Below are 19,956 nucleotides of genomic sequence, written 5' to 3'. Positions count from 1 at the left end.
TATAATAATATTTACTAATTATAAATTAACATGAGTAATTTAATTTGGGTTAAAATAAATTAGTAAATCATTTGGATAAATTAAACAATTTCGAAATTTTAAGTTATGAATGCAGTGTGTAATTATAGATCTTAATTAATCAATTCATGCCTATTAATTAATTCATGTCATTTTGCCAATATGATAGTCATGATTATAGAATATAGTTCATTAAGCAGTTTCACCACCTGGATTTATACATTTATATTTGTAATAAAGGAAAAAACACAAGCAGTCACTTTGTTCAATTTAGTCCCAATATTTCATAAGACAAGTCAGACTAATGATAAAAACTTGAGTCAACAGATATCATTCTCCTTTGGAATTTTATTGACGTCAAAGGTTAGGATGGAAGGTTTGTGTCCTTTAGAGACAACCTCATCAGAACTATCTAGCACAACGTCTTCTTCGAGCATTGAATCTTGAACTATCCCGCCTGTCTCTTCCGGAATTTCTTGAATCTTTTCCCGAGCTAAACCTGACGGATACACCATAGGCAATCAAGTTCTTAGAATTTACAAATTTTGCAAAAAACAAACATGATTAAGCTCCATGTTATAAACTGCTGGTTTGGCTTACGTTCCTAGAGTTTTGTAAGACCTCTTTCTATAAGAGTGAATTTCTCCCGAGACGCAATTTCAAGTTCAGCATTCATACTATTCTTATAGCGTGCCTGCACAAATTTAAAGAGGTTCCAGATGAAAAGGTGCAGTAATTGGTAGCTAGAAGTCATCAGCAACACTAATCAGAGGCACTTTTTAGATAATTCAGCAACATTTCATGCTTCATGTCAACTTAAGAACATGCCAAATGGACACCATGGTGACTAATTAACCTAAAGTACCAAATAAACCTTAATATGAATATAGAATCCCACACTAAAAAAAATTAAAATTAAAATTTAAATTAAAAAGTATGCAATACAAATGAAGTAATAACAGGTGCCAACTGGCCAATTAAAATCCATTCCTTAAAAACAAGCTTTTGGGGTTAAAACCGGTGAACAACCATTGTAAAGATCTTATTCCATGGTCAGCTACTAGGCTGTCAGCGACTAGATATAGTCAACAAGAGCTAGAATTCCACATATTTATAATATTCAATCACGTTCATTGCACTAACAAGATGCACTAACAATGTTTCAACTGAAACAAGAAAATATGACACTAATACAGTACTACTACAATTAATAATATGAAAAATTCATCATCATGTTTTGGAGTACAAATCATGCTTATTGCAAGATTCAATGAAGAAAATTAACTTACTAAATTACATCCATATCTAGTTCTTGATTTTCAACTTTTTTCTTCCAATTCATCTCCTTAGGAAGTAAAAAGAAAAAAAAAAGAACAAACTAGGAGGAAAAGGGAAAGACTTGAGGTATACTAACTTAAATAGCTATGATCATGTTGGACTAAATAACAATTTACTATAACATGCTCTCGTGCCTGCTCAGATTTGAGAGTCAATTATTCAACATTTACTCCAGGAACATACATATATTTATTTACTTACCCATTCAGTACCTCATTTCACAAAATAAAGGTTAGTAACCGGCCATATCACCATTGAGTTAAACAATTGTACCCAACTAGATGGCTAAACAAATCACAAAAAATCCAAACTTTACATGCACCTCCTCTAGTATTTGTTGCGAAAGAAACAGGTTCGTGCTAGTTACGAACTCAAAGCCGAATTTCTTGCGGTACTTTTAATTGAAGCAATCCCTGCAATGTTCAGGGTTTTAAATATGTAAGGCCTTTTCAAAAGTGCCTTTTAATTACAGACAATAAAACAGCTGGATTGACTATGGCAAGTTGAAATATAGTAAAACACCCTTTTTACGAGCAGACATATGACAATGTACCGCCCTAATATCTCCATGCGCAATAGTAATAGCATCACCTATGTGCCTGTGTGCTGAAAATGTATCCAGCGATGACTGAATTGGCAACATGTTGAACCACAGGTCTCTTGCGAATGATGTTGCATGCTCCAGCAAAGAGAACGAGGAGGCCTCTTCCATCGCCTTGCAAAACAAGATGCTAGAGGCACAAAGAAAGAGGTCCCTCTCTTCCAATTTTCCTGGTAACTCCGATCATGTCAGTCAATATATAACGTCAATTACAATATACTAACATGTTACTAAATTAAATAACTTGAAGACAAAATATGTTAATAAAATCAGATTCTCCAAGGGGAACAATTGTAACTAATGAGCAATATACATCAAGTGTGCCCATGTTCTAATTTCTATTATATGCTAGTTACTAATTAATAATTATGCAAGTTTATAACCCTCAACAGGACTGTACACAGAATAATAGTGTACATGTCCTAAATTAGTTTCTAGATACATCTATACATAGGCAGCCTCTTCGCAATTATCGATGGCATCAGTGGTTGGTTCTTCTAAATCGTCGTCCCGTCTCAATGACAAACCTTCGACGTCAAACTCAGACAACCAAGTCAGAATAGGTTGCGGGGAAAGTTCGAAATGACATTGACTTATGTCTTCACCCATTTCAAACATGTCCCTTGGGTTCACATGGACTACCACATTCCATTCTTTATCAGCGTTATCATCCACATAGTATACAAGGCGAGCCTCGGATACAAGAATGTACGGTTCGTCATCTTCTCGATCACCGGTATGAATTGGATGAGAGAAGTTAACCACTGTGTGTACCAAAGAGTCTTGTTTTATTCCTCTTCCCGAGGTGGTGTTTGCCTAGATATATCTAAACAAGAGACTGTGAATTGACCGCTGTAATTTAACTCAATGATGTCCATTAGTTTTCCATAATACGAGATGCTACCAACAGCAACATTACTGTCGCGCTTGCTTGCATAACTCCTAGTGTCAGAAGTGACATACACCCCACTATTTTGGATTTTCAACCTTTTCTCTCTTGAGAGGGTTCTGAACTTAAATCCATTTACGTTGTAAGATGTATAGTGGCTAACTTGAACATTGGGTCCACATGCAAGCCACTGCAATTCGTTCGGGTGCATGATGCTTCCCAATGGAACCTGGCAGTGAACAAATTACATGTTTTATCAGCTTGGGATACGAACAACATGACACCATTTGAATATGTAAATGGATTAATGCTACCAGGATTCACCTGACGCTTGAACCAATCGGGAAATTCTCTGTGCACAACACTGTCTATGTGAGACTGGGACCTTGTCCTACTTCGTAACTTTCTCTTTGTGATCACCCTATAATCACTGGAAACGTCACAACAATTTCATGTCAGGTTCTCCAACTATAGTAGATCATACGAAGTCGATACTTTCAAATGCACTTACTCTATAAATTTTTCCACGGCCAGGCAATTGACCAATACGTGACAGTGAGCTTGAAAAATTTTAGTTGGTGTGAGGGTGTAAAAAGAAGCATCCCCGACAGCCTTTCCAACCTCGGGGAACATGGTTTTTCTTTCATCAGGCATAAGTTCACGCGGTCGATCGTCAACACGCATTGGTCGATTAATCCTACTCTCGACATTATCTAGGTACCTTGAACAGAATACGAGAATCTCCTCAAATAAGTATCCCTCTGTAATTGAGCCCTCTGGTTGTGATCAGTTGCGCACGTACTGCTTGAGACGACATAGGTACCTGGTGTACGAAATCACAATCACACTTTTGCAATTCCGCACAACTAACCAGCAAGTGCACTGGGTCGTCCAAGTAATACCTTACGTGAGTAAGGGTCGATCCCACGGAGATTGTCGGCTTGAAGCAAGCTATGGTTATCTTGTAACTCTTAGTCAGGATATCAATAATTCTCATATTTAATTGTAAAAAGTAAAAGAACATGAAATAAATACTTGTTATGCAGTAATGAAGAACAGGTTGAGGCTTTGGAGATGCTTTGTCTTCTGAATCTCTGCTTTCCTACTATCTTCTTCTTCATGCAGGCAAGGCTCCTTCCATGGCAAGCTTTATGTTGGGCATCACTGTTGTCAATGGCTACTTTCCGTCCTCTCAGTAAAAATGTTCCAAATGCGCTGTCACCGCACGGCTAATCATTTGTCGGTTCTCGATCATGTCGGAATAGGATCCATTGATCCTTTTGCGTCTGTCACTACGCCCAACACTCGCGAGTTTGAAGCTCGTCACAGTTATCCCTTCCCAAATCCTACTCAGAATATCACAGACAAGGTTTAGACGTTCTGGATCTCAGGAATGGCCGCCAATAATTCTAGCTTATACCACGAAGACTCTGATCTGAATCATGAGGCTAAGAGATATGCATTCAATCTAAGGTAGAACAGAGGTGGTTGTCAGGCACGTGTTCATAGGTGAGAATGATGATGAGTGTCACCGGTCATCACATTCATCAGGTTGAAGTGCGAATGAATATCTTAGAATAGAAGCAAGCGTGATAGAATGGAAAACAGTAGTAATTGCATTAATTCATGAAGAACAGCAGAGCTCCTCACCCCCAACAATGGGGTTTAAAGACTCATGCCATAGAGAATACAATATGAAACGTGTAAAGTGTTATGAGGTACAAGATGAATCACTAAAAGTAGTTTTTATAGTAAACTTGTGACCTAGGGTTACAGAAAATGAGTAAGCTAGGGTGTTTTGTGTAAAAATCCACTTCTGGGGCCCACTTGGTGTGTGCTTGGGCTGAACATTGAAGCTTTCATGTGTAGAGACCTTTCTTGAAGTTAAACGCCAGCTTTGGTGCCAGTTTGGGCGTTTAACTCCAGCTTTTGTGCCAGTTCCGGCGTTAAACGCCAGAATTCTTGAGCTGACTTGGAACACCTGTTTGGGCCATTAAATCTCAGGCAAAGTATGGACTATTATATATTGCAGGAAAGCCCAGGATGTCTACTTTCCAACGCAATTAAGAGTGTGCCAATTGGGCTTCTGTAGCTCCAGAAAATCCACTTCGAGTGCAGGGAAGTCAGAATCCAACAGCATCTGCAGTCCTTTTTCAGCTTCTGAATCAGATTTTTGCTCAGGTCCCTCAATTTCAGCCAGAAAACACCAAACTTAAATTATTGCTTGTCCCCAAGCAACTGAAAATCAAGTAGGATAAAAAGAAGAGAATATACAATGAATTCCAAAAACATCTATGAAGATCAGTATTAATTAGATGAGCGGGGCTTTTAGCTTTTTGCCTCTGAATAGTTTTGGCATCTCACTTTATCCTTTGAAGTTCAGAATGATTGGCTTCTATAGGAACTCAGAATCCAGATAGTGTTATTGATTCTCCTAGTTAAGTATGTTGATTCTTGAACACAGCTACTTTATGAGTCATGGTCGTGGCCCTAAGCACTTTGTTTTCCAGTATTACCACCGGATACATAAATGCCGCAGACACATAACTGGGTGAACCTTTTCAGATCGTGACTCAGTTTTGCTAAAGTCCCCAATTAGAGGTGTCCAGGGTTCTTAAGCACACTCTTCTTTTGCTTTGGACCTCGACTTTAACCGCTCAGTCTCAAGTTTTCACTTGACACCTTCACGCCACAAGCACATGGTTAGGGACAGCTTGGTTTAGCCGCTTAGGCCAGGATTTTATTCCTGTGGGCCCTCCTATCCACTGATGCTCAAAGCCTTGGATCCTTTTTATCACTCTTGCCTTTTGGTTTAAAGGGGTATTGGTTTTTTCTGCTTGCTTTTTCTTTTTCTTTTCTCTTTTCTTTTTTTTTTTGCAAGCTTTTCACTACTTTTTCTTGCTTCAAGAATCAATTTTATGATTTTTTAGATCATCAGATAACATTTCTCCTTTCCCCATCATTCTTTCAAGAGCCAACAATTTTAACATTCATAAACAATCAAATTCAGAAATATGCACTGTTCAAGCATTCATTCAGAAAAACAATAGTATTGCCACCACATCAAAATAACTAAACTGTTTAAAATTTGAAATTCATGCACTTCTTTTTCTTTTTCAATTAAAAACATTTTTTATTTAAGAAAGGTGATGAATTCATAGGACATTCATAGCTTTAAGACATAAACTTTAAATTTTTATTGATTATGGAATAAAAAATAAGACTAAAAAATAAATATAAGAGCAGACCAATAATAATAGAAGGCAGAAAATAAAAACAGAAAAATAAATGACTCTTAAAATAGACTCTTAATACTAAAGGTTATCACAGAGTTAGGACTCAACAACCTTGATTTTGAGAGGTGGATGCTCCCTCAATCTGTGGGGTGCTTAGTCCTTCAAGGGAGAGCTTCTGGCGCTTCAGCTCCTTTAGCTCACACCCCTGCTTCTCCTGTTCCTTCAGCAGTTTGCAGAGCATGCAGTTTTGATTCTGCTGTTCTTCCTTAAGTTGTTCCATAGCTTCTTGCAGCTTGGTAACAGATGCTTCTAGGCGGATCCAGTAGTCAATTTCAGGAATTTCTGGGAGGAACTCCTGCGCCCTCCTTTTGATGGAGTTGTCTTGCACTTTTCCTTCCATTGACTTCTTGGTGATTGGTGTTCAATTGGGATGAATTCATATACTCCCATCCTCACCCCAGTATCTTTACATAGCAGAGAAATTAAGCTTGGGTAGGCCAGTTTGGCTTCAGTGGAGTTCTTGTTTGCAATTGTGTAAATCTCACAAGAAATCAGAAATCAGATCTCCACTTCTTTTCCAAGCATAATACAATGAATCATCACTGCTCTTTTGACGGTGACCTCAGAGCGGTTACTAGTAGGTAATATAGATATTTGGAAAGAAATTAAGAGGATAATTGAGTTTTTGAAGAAGATTTGGGAAGGATTTGAAAGAAAATTGAAAAGAGATTTAGAAAATGTTTGAATTTTTGAAAATTGAGGGTGAATGATGAAAGTTTGAAACATGTTTATGCAGAAAAGTATGAATCAAAACATGAAAATTTGAAAAAATTTGAAGTTGGAAGCAAAATCTCCTCCCCCTGCCTTTCTGGCGTTAAACGCCCAGAATGGTATCCATTCTGGCGTTTAACGCCCAATTGTTGGCCATTATGGGCGTTTAACGCCCAGCCAGGTACCCTGGCTGGCGTTAAACGCCAGAAACCCCTTTATCACTGGGCATTTTTCTGAACACCCAGGATGCTGCAATTCTGGCGTTAAACGCTCAGAATGGTACCCATTCTGGCATTTAACACCCAAAATGGTACCTTTACTGGCGTTAAACGCCCAGAATGGTATCCATTCTGGCGTTTAACGCCCAAAATGCCCTTTACTGGCATTTTCTTGCCAGCAAGCTCCTTTTCTCTGCTTTTTGCACTGAATCCTTCTGTAACTCTGTGAATTCCTTCAATTTTGATGATTAACCTTTGAAGAAAAATGTATATCAAACTTCTACAAGTATTAATTAAAACAAATAACTTGCTAATGGCTGGGTTGCCTCCCAGCAAGCGCTTATTTATTGTCTTTAGCTGGACCTTTACTGAACTTCATTCAAGCCTCAGTTTTGAGTATTCTTGCTCAAAATTGCTTTCAAGATAATGTTTGATTCTCTGTCCATTAACAATGAACTTTTTGTCAGAATCAATATCTTAAAGCTCAACATAACCATATGGAGACACTCCTGTGATCACATATGGTCCCCTCCACCGGGATTTTAATTTTCCGGGGAATAATATGAGCCTAGAGTTGAACAGCAGAACTTTTTGTCCTGGCTCAAAGACTCTGGATGACAATTTCTTGTCATGTCACTTTTTTGCTTTTTCCTTATAAATTTTTGCATTTTCAAAAGCATTGAGTCTGAACTCCTCTAGCTCATTTAGCTGGAGCAATCTTTTTTCACCAGCTAACTTAGCATTCAGGTTTAGGAATCTGGTTGCCCAGTAGGCTTTATGTTCCAGTTCCACGGGCAGATGACAGGCCTTGCTATACACAAGCTGGTATAGAGAGGTTCCTATAGGAGTCTTGAATGCTGTTCTGTATGCCCACAGAGCATCATCCAAGCTCTTTGCCCAATCCTTTCTACGGACAATTACAGTCCGTTCCAGGATTCTCTTTAATTTTCTGTTAGAAACTTCATCCTGTCCATTTGTCTGTGGATGATACGGAGTTGCTACTTTGTGGCTAATTCCATATCGAACCATAGCAGAATAAAGCTATTTATTGCAGAAATGGGTGCCCCCATCACTGATTAGTACTCTGGGAACACCAAATCTGCTGAAAATATGTTTCTGGAGGAACTTCAGCACAGTCTTAGTATCATTAGTGGGTGTGGCAATTGCCTCCACCCATTTGGATACGTAGTCTACTACCACCAGAATGTAAGTGTTTGAGTATGATAATGGGAAAGGACCCATGAAGTCAATACCCCATACATCAAACAACTCAATCTCTAAGATCCCTTGTTGAGGCATGGCATAACCATGAGGCAAGTTACCAGCTCTTTGGCAACTGTCACAGTTACGCACAAACTCTTGGGCATCACTATAGAGAGTAGGCCAATAGAAGCCACATTAGAGGACTTTAGTGGCTGTTCGCTTACTTCCGAAATGTCCTCCATACTGTGATCCATGGCAATGCCACAGGATCTTCTGTGCCTCCTCTCTAGGGACGCATCTTCGGATCATTCCGTCTGCGCATCTCTTAAAGAGATATGGTTCATCTCATAAGTAGTACCTTGCATCAGAAATTAGTTTTTTCTTTTGCAACCTGCTGTACTCCTGGGGTATGAACCTCACAGCTTTATAATTTGCAATGTTTGCAAACCATGGTTCTTCCTGAATGGCAAAAAGTTGCTCATCCGAAAAGGTCTCAGAGATCTCAGTAGGAGGGAGGGATGCCCCTGCTACTGGTTCTATCTGGGACAGGTGATCAGCTACCTGGTTCTCTGTCCCTTTTCTGTCTCTTATTTCTATATCAAACTCTTGCAGAAGTAACACCCATCTTATGAGCCTGGGTTTTGAATCCTGCTTTGTGAGTAGATATTTAAGAGCAGCATGGTCAGTATACACAATCACTTTTGAACCTACTAAATAAGATCTAAACTTGTCAATGGCATAAACCACTACAAGTAACTCCTTTTCTGTGGTTGTGTAATTCTTCTGTGCGTCATTTAGAACATGACTAGCATAGTAAATGATGTGCAGAAGCTTGTTATGCCTTTGTCCCAACACTGCACTAATGGCATGGTCACTGGCATCACACATTAATTCGAATGGTAATGTCCAGTCAGGTACAGAGATGACTGGTGCTGTGACCAGCTTGGCTTTCAAGATCTCAAACGCCTGCAGACACTCTGTATCAAACACAAATGGCGTGTCAGCAGCTAGCAGGTTGCTTAGAGGTTTTGTAATTTTTGAAAAATCGTTTATGAACCTCCTATAGAATCATACATGCCTCAGAAAGCTTCTGATTGCCTTAACATTGGCAGGTGGTGGTAATTTCTCAATTACCTCTACCTTGGCTTGATCCACCTCTATTCCCTTGCTTGAAATTTTGTGCCCAGGGACAATTTCTTCAGTCACCATAAAGTGACATTTTTCCCAGTTTAAGACCAGGTTATTCTCTTGGCACCTTTTCAAGACAAGTGCTAGATCATCAAGACAGGAGCTGAATGAGTCTCCAAATACTGAGAAGTCATCCATGAAGACTTCCAGGAACTTCTCTACCATATCAGAAAAGATAGAGATCATGCACCTCTGAAAGGTTGCAGGTGCATTGCACAGACCAAAAGACATTCTTCTGTAAGCAAATACTCCAGATGGACATGTGAATGCTGTTTTCTCTTGGTCTTGAGGATCCACTGTAATTTGGTTGTAGCCTGAATAGCCATCCAAAAAGCAGTAATATTATGGTAAGCTTTTTAGAATGACTGCACTGCATTCTTCAGTGAGAAACACTCTTTTAGTTTCTCTCCAATCTTTCTTATGACTTAAGATCTCTTTCATGAACTTAGCATAAGAGGGTATTTGCTCAAGTGCCTCTGCAAACAGGATCTTTATTTCAAGAGTCCTGAGATAGTCTGCAAAGCGGACAACTTGTTTATCCTGTTCTGCTTGGCGGAGCTTCTGAGGATAAGGCATCTTGGCTTTATATTCTTCAACCTTAGTTGCTGCAGGTTTATTCCCTACAGAAGTGGTTGGAGAAGCCTTCTTAGAGGGGTTACTATCAGCACTTGCAGGTGTCTGACTCATCATTGGCGTTTGAATGCCGGAACTGGGCAAGGAATGGGCGTTTAACGCCAACTTTTCCCCCTTTGCTGGCGTTTGAACGCCAGAGTTATTCTTCTCTGGGCTCTTGATGTCCTCAGAGGGATCTTGGGTAGTGGTTTTGTCATCCTCTGTCATTTGTTCCTTTCTTGACTTTTTGCTATTTTGAGCTGAGTTATTCAATGTCTTCCTACTCCTTAGTTGGACAGCTTAGCATTCTTCTGTTATCTATTTAGATAGCTACTGTCTTGTCTGATTCAATTGTGCTTCTATATTCTTGTTAGCATTTTTAGTGTCTTGGAGCATCTCTTTGAATTCTGCTAATTGTTTTGTCATAAGGAGTAATTGCTGATTAAGTTCAACAATCTGTTCTTGAGGATTGGGATCAGTAGTTACTGCCATAGCCTCTTCTTTTATGGAGGACTCACTGTTTGAGTACAGATGTTGATTTCTAGAAACTGTATCTATGAGCTCTTGAGCTTCTTCAATTATTTTTCTCATGTGTATAGATCTACCAGCTAAGTGGTCTAGGGACATCTGAGCTTTTTCTGTAAGCCCATAGTAGAAGATGTCTAACTGTACCCACTCTGAAAACATTTCAGAGGGGCATTTTCTCAACATCCCTCTGTACCTCTCCCAGGCATTATAAAGAGATTCATGATCCTCTTGTTTAAAGCCTTGGATGTCCAGCCTTAGCTGTGTCATCCTTTTTGGAGGGTAAAATTGATTCAGGAATTTGTCTGATAATTGTCTCCATGTTTTTATGCTTGCTGTGGGTTGGTTATTTAACCACCTCTTAGCTTGATCTTTTACAGCAAAAAGAAACAGTAATAATCTATAGACATCCTGATCCACTTCTTTATCACGTACTGTGTCAGCAATTTGTAAGAACTGTGCCAGAAACTCAGTAGGTTCTTCCTATGGAAGACCGGAATAATGGCAATTTTGCTGCACCATGATAATGAGCTGAGGATTTAGCTCAAAACTGCTTGCTTTAGTGGGAGGTATACAGATGCTACTCCCACATGCAGCTGTAATGGGGTTAGCATATGACCCCAGAGTCCTTTTGGACTGTTCATTTCCACTTATGTCCATGATGGAGAAAAGGGAATTGATATGAATTGTAAATAAATTATCTTTTTAATTTTTTTATTTATTTAATTAAAAGTGACCGAAATTAAAATAGAATAAAATAATATTGAAAAAGATATGATTTAGAAGATATGATTGTAATTAAAAAAAAGATATGATTGAAAATTATTTTGAAAAAGATATGATTGAGAAAATTTAAAAAGATTTAATTTTTGAAAAATATTTGAAAAGATCAATTTTTGAAATTAGAATATTGACTTGACTAAAAAAAAGATATGATTTTGAAAATCTTTGACTAAATTAATACAAAATTTCGAAATTTATGAGTAAAATAAGGAAAGGATATTTTTTTATTTTTGAATTTTAATGCGGAAAGAGAAAAACAACAAAATGACACTAAACTTAGAAATTTTAGATCAAAACACAGAGAACAAACAAGAAAACTTTGAATGTCAAGATGAACACCAAGAATACTTTGAAGATCAAGATGAACACCAAGAACAAATTTTTGAAAAATTTTTAAGTAAATAAAAGCACAAAAACACCAAACTTAAAATTTTTAGAAAATCAAGCACAATATTTTTGAAAAATTAAAGGAAAACACAAAGAAGACACCAAACTTAGAATTTTTAAAGATCAAGAAAGACTAAGAACATGCAAATACGAAAAATTAAAAGAGAGTAAAAGCATGCAATTGACACCAAACTTAAAATATGAAACTAAACTCAAATAAAAGACTCTAAACCAACAAAAATAAAATATTCCTAATCTAAGCAACAAGATAAACCGTCAGTTGTCCAAACTCGAACTATCCCCGGCAACGGCGCCAAAAACTTGGTGCACGAAATCACAATCACACTTTTGCAATTCCGCACAACTAACCAGCAAGTGCACTGGGTCGTCCAAGTAATACCTTACGTGAGTAAGGGTCGATCCCACAGAGATTGTCGGCTTGAAGCAAGCTATGGTTATCTTGTAACTCTTAGTCAGGATATCAATAATTCTCAGATTTAATTGTAAAAAGTAAAAGAACATGAAATAAATACTTGTTATGCAGTAATGAAGAACAGGTTGAGGCTTTGGAGATGCTTTGTCTTCTGAATCTCTGCTTTCCTACTATCTTCTTCTTCATGCAGGCAAGGCTCCTTCCATGGCAAGCTTTATGTTGGGCATCACTGTTGTCAATGGCTACTTTCCGTCCTCTCAGTGAAAATGTTCCAAATGCGCTGTCACCGCACGGCTAATCATCTGTCGGTTCTCGATCATGTCGGAATAGGATCCATTGATCCTTTTGCGTCTGTTACTACGCCCAACACTCGCGAGTTTGAAGCTCGTCACAGTCATCCCTTCCCAGATCCTACTCAGAATACCACAGACAAGGTTTAGACGTTCCGGATCTCAAGAATGGCCGCCAATAATTCTAGCTTATACCACGAAGACTCTGATCTGAATCATGAGGCTAAGAGATATGCATTCAATCTATGGTAGAAGGAGGTGGTTGTCAAGCACGCGTTCATAGGTGAGAATGATGATGAGTGTCACGGGTCATCACATTCATCAGGTTGAAGTGCGAATGAATATCTTAGAATAGATGATAGAATGGAAAACAGTAGTAATTGCATTAATTCATGAAGAACAGCAGAGCTCCTCACCCCCAACAATGGGGTTTAGAGACTCATGCCGTAGAGAATACAATATGAAACGTGTAAAGTATCATGAGGTACAAGATGAATCACTAAAAGTAGTTTTTATAGTAAACTAGTGACCTAGGGTTACAGAAAATGAGTAAGCTAGGGTGTTTTGTGTAAAAATCCACTTCTGGGGCCCACTTGGTATGTGCTTGGACTGAGCATTGAAGCTTTCATGTGTAGAGACCTTTCTTGGAGTTAAACGCCAGCTTTGGTGCCAGTTTGGGCATTTAACTCCAGCTTTTGTGCCAGTTCCGGCGTTAAACGCCAAAATTCTTGAGCTGACTTGGAACGCCTGTTTAGGCCATCAAATCTCGGGCAAAGTATGGACTATTATATATTGTTCGAAAGCCCAGGATGTCTAATTTTCAACGCAATTGAGAGCGCGCCAATTGGGCTTCTGTAGCTCCAGAAAATCCACTTCGAGTGCAGGGAGGTCAGAATCCAACAGCATCTGCAGTCCTTTTTCAGCCTCTGAATCAGATTTTTGCTCAGGTCCCTCAATTTCAGCCAGAAAATACCTAAAATCACAGAAAAATACACAAACTCATAGTAAAGTCTAGAAAAGTGAATTTTAAATAAAAACTAATAAAAATATAATAAAAACTAATTAAAATATACTAAAAATATACTAAAAACAATGCCAAAAAGCGTATAAATTATCCGCTCATCAGTACCTTTGGGAATATAACACGTGTCATAAGCACTGATTAAAAGCATAACAAAAATTTTGTTTGATAATTACCGTTCAATTGGGTACATCCACCGATAATACACTGTTAAGTGAACAATGACTGTGAAGAAAGAAGGAGGAAAAATCATCTCCATGTGACACAGAGTATGAACCACGTGATCCTGAAGGAGAGAAAGTTGTTGAGGGTCTATGGATTTGCTGCATAATCGGTGAAAAAAGGCTGACAAATTCTCCAGGACAGAAGACACTGGGGCAAGCAATGCATTCCTTAACGCGATTGGAAGTAGGTGTTCCATTAGAATGTGACAGTCGTGGCTTTTCAGGCCTGACAACTTGCGCTATCGTAATTCAACACAACAGGAAATGTTGCTAGAGTATCCATCTGGAAAGGCCACGTTCTTGATAGTCCTTCGAAAGAGCTCCTTTTGTGGATTGGTCATAGTAAAGATGGCGGATGGGTACTTTCCATCTTCCCGTGGCCACAAATCATGCTTGATTCCCATCGATTGGAGGTCTCTTCAAGCTTTAATGTGATCTTCAGACTTACCTTTTTCATTCAGTATGGTGAAAACTATGTTGTCGCACACATTCTTCTCTATGTGCATGACATCAAGATTGTGACGCAATCCATTGTTCTCCCAATATGGCAGCTCAAAGAATATACTCCTCTTCTTCCAAGGAGTCTCGTCTTGCACGGTAGTTTGCTGTCCGCGTGTCTTTTTTCCCGTAACCAATTGCACCTTGCCAAGTTGGACATGCACACCCTCTAACTACCGGACAATGTCTCCACCAGAGACTTTGATAGGTGGACCTTTATCCTCTATCTTTCCATCAAAGGAGTACCAGTATTTTCTATATTTGTGGTCATGGTTCAGAAAGTGACGATGACCCATGAAACAGCATTTCTGACTGTGTGTGAGCCGGTTAGTTTCAGCATCCAAATTACACGTAGGACAGACTCTCCCACTGTACGTGTTCCACCCAGATAAGTTGCCCAAGCCTGGAAAATAAGTGATTATCCACATCAACGCAGCATACATCTTGAAGGTTTTTTTCTCGACTACATCATAAGTTTTAACACCAACCCATAAATGCTTCAACTCAGTGATCAATTACTCTAAGTACACATCTATGTCATTTTCAGGCATTTTAAGACCAGCGATAATCATAGAGAGGATAAACGAAGTGGGTTTCATGCAAATCCAGGGAGGCATGTTATACGGGATAAGAACCACGGGCCAAATTGAGTACTTCGAGCTCATGTTGTCAAAAGGGTTAAAGCCATCGCTAGCTAAGGCTAGGCGAACACTGCGCGGATCACCAGAGAAGTCGGGATATCGTATATCAAATGACTTCCATGCCTCGGCATCCTTTGGATGCCTATACATACCATCAGAGTTAGGACATCTCTTATGCCACAGTATGTCAACGGCTGTCTTACTAGACATATATAACCGCTGCAATCGTGGAATAAAGGGAAAGTAATGAAGAATCTTTGCTGCTTGTGGTTTGCCGTTCTTCTTAACAACCATATCGATCCTCACCCTAGAGTTCTTCTTAGTCTTATGCTTCCATCTCGATATCCCACACTGCTTGCATTTGGTCAGCTCTTGGTCGTTGGCCTAGTATAGCATGCAGTCATTTGGACATGCATCTATCTTCTTGTACGCGAGACTGAGTTTTCTTATGACTTTCTTGGCATCGTGCACAGTGGATGAAATCCGGGTATGCTCAAAGGCGTCCATGAGCAACTCCAAAATCATTTCGAAGGCCTTATCGCTCACTCTGCACATGGACTTTATGTGATAGAGCCTCACCAAGAAAGATAACTTAGAGAACTTTGAACATCCTGGGTATAATTCTTGCTCCCCATCTTTGAGTAGGTCATGAAAGTTGCGGGTCTCTCGACTAGGTTCATTGTATAAGTAAGGCAACTCATCCACAGCACCGCCATCATGTTCATTCTCTGAGTCTTGTTCGTGGCCGGGAAGTCCTGAGAAGTTGAATGCCTCGTGGACCATATCAAGCATCGGGGCGTTGAAATTTTGTTCAGATTGATCTTCTTGTCCATCAATAGAGCTCTCGACCCCGCGTCTCTCACCGTGATGGATCCAAAATGTGTAACTAGATGGGAAAGGGTTTATCACCAAATGATCGAACGCATCCTCTTTATTTTGTAAGAGGTGGAACCCACACTTCGGACATGGACAACGTATCATCCCATCGGATGATGCATTGGCAAATACAAAATCTAAGAATCTGGTCAAACCATTCCTATATTCTGCACCAACTCGTGGCTTTGAAATCCAACTCTTATCAATATCTAATTTAATGAAAAATAGAACGACGACAAATCATAAAACAAAGTAAGACCACGAGAAAAAAGTAAATAATTGACACTTGATATAGAATGGGAGAATAACTCTTAAACCGAATAATAAAACACATTTAATAGCATCCAGGATAATACACAGCTAACAGAATTATTTGAGAAAGTTGCTTACTCATTGAAAAATTCTACACTTTCAAAAAAAAAATTACTGGAAGAAAGAAACTCTGGGTCCAATGCCAAATATTTGAAATGGAAAAAAAAATTCCTTCCTTAAAAAAGAAAAAGAAAAAGAGGAATATTATATTAATCTGAGAAGTAATAAAATGAGAAATTAATATAGAATTACAATATAATGTATGAGTTGGCGAACTAAACAATATAGATATGGAAATGGGTAAATCAAAATGGTAGAAGTGATAACATAGAGGATAGTTTTATGCTTGGAAATACCCAAAATGAAAGTATCAAAATCTATAGTAGAAATAAGACCAATATAAAGGAGAAGCTGGACAACACATCCTGTATTTATCTATAGTCATATGCGTATAGGTGGGTTCTTCTTACTTTTCTTCTTTCACATCAATAATTTGATGATACATGGTTTAATTAGTAATTATCTGCTGGTTCATAACCCAAATGTCTCTGTGTTTCACATTTGAGGAAACATAGCCGTGTCAAAGCACGTAGATAAGGTGAAAACTAATCGGAACATGATGATTGAGTTTAGCAGGTGTTCAAGTTCAATTGACATTTTTATGTTTAATATTTCATTCTTGAAGAATCAGTTTAAAGTTCTTATATATTAAAATTGCGAAACTGAAATTATATGAAATCGAACTGACCCATTAATTATATCACATAAGAACACAAGATATATAATAAAATAAATGAAGACTTCATTTGAGTATGGAATATATAGGATTGACTCATTATTTTGTACATCTTGTGAGGTTGTAATTATCTTCACCTAACTTCTAAGCTATTAATTGTATATTATTCAAGAATTTTATAACCAATAATTGCTTTCTTTCTTTCATTCTTTCAAGCGTTTGCTGGTATAGTTCTTCAAAAATTCATATTAAAAGTAGTTAGCAAAGCAGAACTGAAAGCCATCTTTGTTTTCAGGACAAGATTAATTAATTGGATTCAATGTACTCCAGAACTAGATAGCAAAATAGCTCACCTTGCTAGAGATAGGTTCCTGGTGTGCTTGGAAAATCAATATACTTCAAATGAACATGTGCAACACTTGACAACAACGTTCGAGTTTTTTCGCTACCATTGTCAACATAAAATGGAAACTTGAGTGTTATTTGTTCATTATAACTTATCCATGATTCTAAATTTTTAGTTATCAATATAAAATTGTTGCACAGTTAGGCCAAATAGTAGATGATTGAACCATATTTGAGGAAACATAGTTGTTTTAGAGTATGTTTATAACTTGATAACTAATTGGAACATGATGATTGAGTTTAACTAGATTCCAATTATTGAAGTATAAATCAAGAAGAAAAAGAAGCAAGAAGCTCTATTTCAACTTCAGGGTCAATTGACCTTTTCAATGTTAATATTTCAGTTTTGAAAACGATATACCATATTCTTCCTTTCCAAGTTCAATCACTAAAATTACAATTATAATAATAATGCAAAATTTATTTTTATGTACTAGTAGTAAATAATAGTTACTGTTTTTAGCCTATAGACAAGATTTACATATATACACCTGCTCCTATCCCAAAAACACAAAGCTGAGTGCGGAAATTTTATTAAAGGAAAAGATAATTAAATTTTAAATCAGTAATTTCATTTGTACATAACAATCCTAAATTTTACTGATTCAGGTTGGTAGAACATCTTGAGTAATAGAACAAATAGATCTGTGGAGTGGTTTGCCATTAATTTATAAGTCTTTAGATTAAAAGTGAATACTAAGTAAATTCTCGAAAAGATTTTGTGCACGACTTATTGGTTCTTGACCACTGATAATACCTGTCACAGTTGCAGGTACAGGAAGACACCCCAAGTAATTTATTTCAGATCTCCGAGATATCCGCTCGTTAGAGAACCTGCTTCAAGGCAAACAAATTAAGTTAAGACAAATTCAGAATGTAACTCTGATAGTTAGAGGATACATTGAACAATGGTAACCAAGATATTGATAAGCTGATGAGAGATCTTGAGATTAAAACCATGGAAATTTCAGCATTTAAATAAGAAATAGAAACATTCAAAACAGATTCTCGAAAAGATGTTACTAAGCTGGTGAATGATCTAGAAAAGAACAATGCAGAACTTTCAACAAAGAAGCAAGAATTAGAAGAGGCATTGAAGCAGAAACCAACGGTGCTAAAGGAGAACTGAAAGAGAAGTCACAATAACTTGAGCATCACTTGCTATCGTTAGGAGAAACTGTTAAGCATCATGTGCTAAATGAGCCGAAGCAGTAAAGACAAACATATCAAGAGTGGGGTTCAAAAATTGGGGACAGATTGAATCTGAATGTTAAATTGGGGAAGAAAAATTTGGCCAACAGCCACCCAAATTAAATTGGGGACAAATTAAATCAGAAGTCACAAGGATTAAATTGATGCAAGATTAATTTACCAATAGCCACCAAAATTAAATTGGGAGAAGGGAGGGGAACATACGACTGAGAAGGGAGTCTCTTGCGATCGGCAACGCACAACAGGGCAAGAGGAGAAGGCTGCCAACGATGACACAGGGACGGATGGCTGGGGAGGACGCCGACGACGTCACGGACATGCACGGCAGAAGGAGAAGACTCGGACCCCTTCCACTTTACCTTCGCGCACGGGAGCTACACGGCTGAGGGAGGAGACTGGTGACCGGTAAGAATGATGAAGCGGACGTGCAAGCTGGAACTGACAGAGGGAAGAGACACAACGGCGGAGGAGGAGACCAGTGCTTGACTCACCTTTGCGCTGCTGGGGTTCTCGCACCAAAGACTGAAGTGTTATGGTTACTGATAATTTTTCTTTGGGTATCTTACGGAAACGCAAAACCCCTCTTCCCCCAGGTTATTTGATGCGGTGAATGCTCAAAACCGCCTCAGGTCAAAACAATTGGAGCGGGGCTTAATTACGCACCAAGAACCGCATCAATTCAACGAAGCTGCGGCGGTTTAGGACAACGTCCGACAATCTTCGGCTGCTAAGTCCCGCGTCTCTTGTAGTGTGTAAAAAGAAAGCGCAGATAGACTGTCGGAAAAAATCTCATACGGAACTGCCAGAAGAAAGCGCAGACAGAACTACCGGAAAGAAGCGTAGACGAAACTGCTATAAAGAAGCGCAAACCGAACTGCCACAAGAAAACGCAAACGAAACTACTAGAAGGGAACGCAGACAGAACTGCCGCAAGAGTGGTCAACTGCCGAAAAACTGCTAAAAAGATGGCGAACTACCGAAAAACTGCTGAAAAGTGACAAAGTGCAAAGAGATGACAAACTATCGGAAGGTGACGAAAAACATATGGTTTCTCCATGAGAATAAGTAAGTAGTGGATGAGCTAATCGATGAGGTAAGAAAAACATCAAAGCATTGGCAAAAGAGAAAAAAATGACACAGAAAAAAAGTATAGTGATTTCACCAGAAGAAAATCAACTTATCCACCTCAAAGAGGATACCATGGCTCTGATACCATGTTAAAAAGAGGAGAGGGAGCAATAGGAAAAATATTTTGAGTATTCAAGTTGTGTAGAATGATACAATATAGAAGAGTATTTATAGGTGATAAGAGAATCAAAATAATAAAGACGTAATATCCTATAATAAATATTCAGATATGTTGAATAATGCTAATTGATCTAATTAATACTAATTATACTCTAACAATTATATTCAATTAATTGATATACATAATATTAAATTGTGTGATATGTACTTAAATATTTAATCAAATCAATTAGTTGATATAATTAATCTATCGTAATGAATTATATTTAATGAATTAAAAAAAATAAATTA

The 19,956-nt window shown here is 38.1% G+C and overlaps 1 long non-coding RNA gene across 1 annotated transcript; it reads right to left on the bottom strand.

The window, feature by feature from the left end:
• On the bottom strand, window positions 2,010-18,516 carry LOC107647969. Its single transcript, XR_001621677.2, has 3 exons — window positions 17,963-18,516; window positions 17,154-17,245; window positions 2,010-2,127 (listed from the first exon to the last, which is right to left on the bottom strand). It is a non-coding gene; the product is annotated as an uncharacterized LOC107647969 (long non-coding RNA).

Source organism: Arachis ipaensis, chromosome B06 (assembly GCF_000816755.2).
Source record: "Arachis ipaensis cultivar K30076 chromosome B06, Araip1.1, whole genome shotgun sequence".
Lineage (NCBI taxonomy): Eukaryota > Viridiplantae > Streptophyta > Magnoliopsida > Fabales > Fabaceae > Arachis > Arachis ipaensis.
The sequence above is the reverse complement of the archived record's forward strand: the minus strand, read 5'-3'. Positions and strand labels throughout refer to the sequence as shown.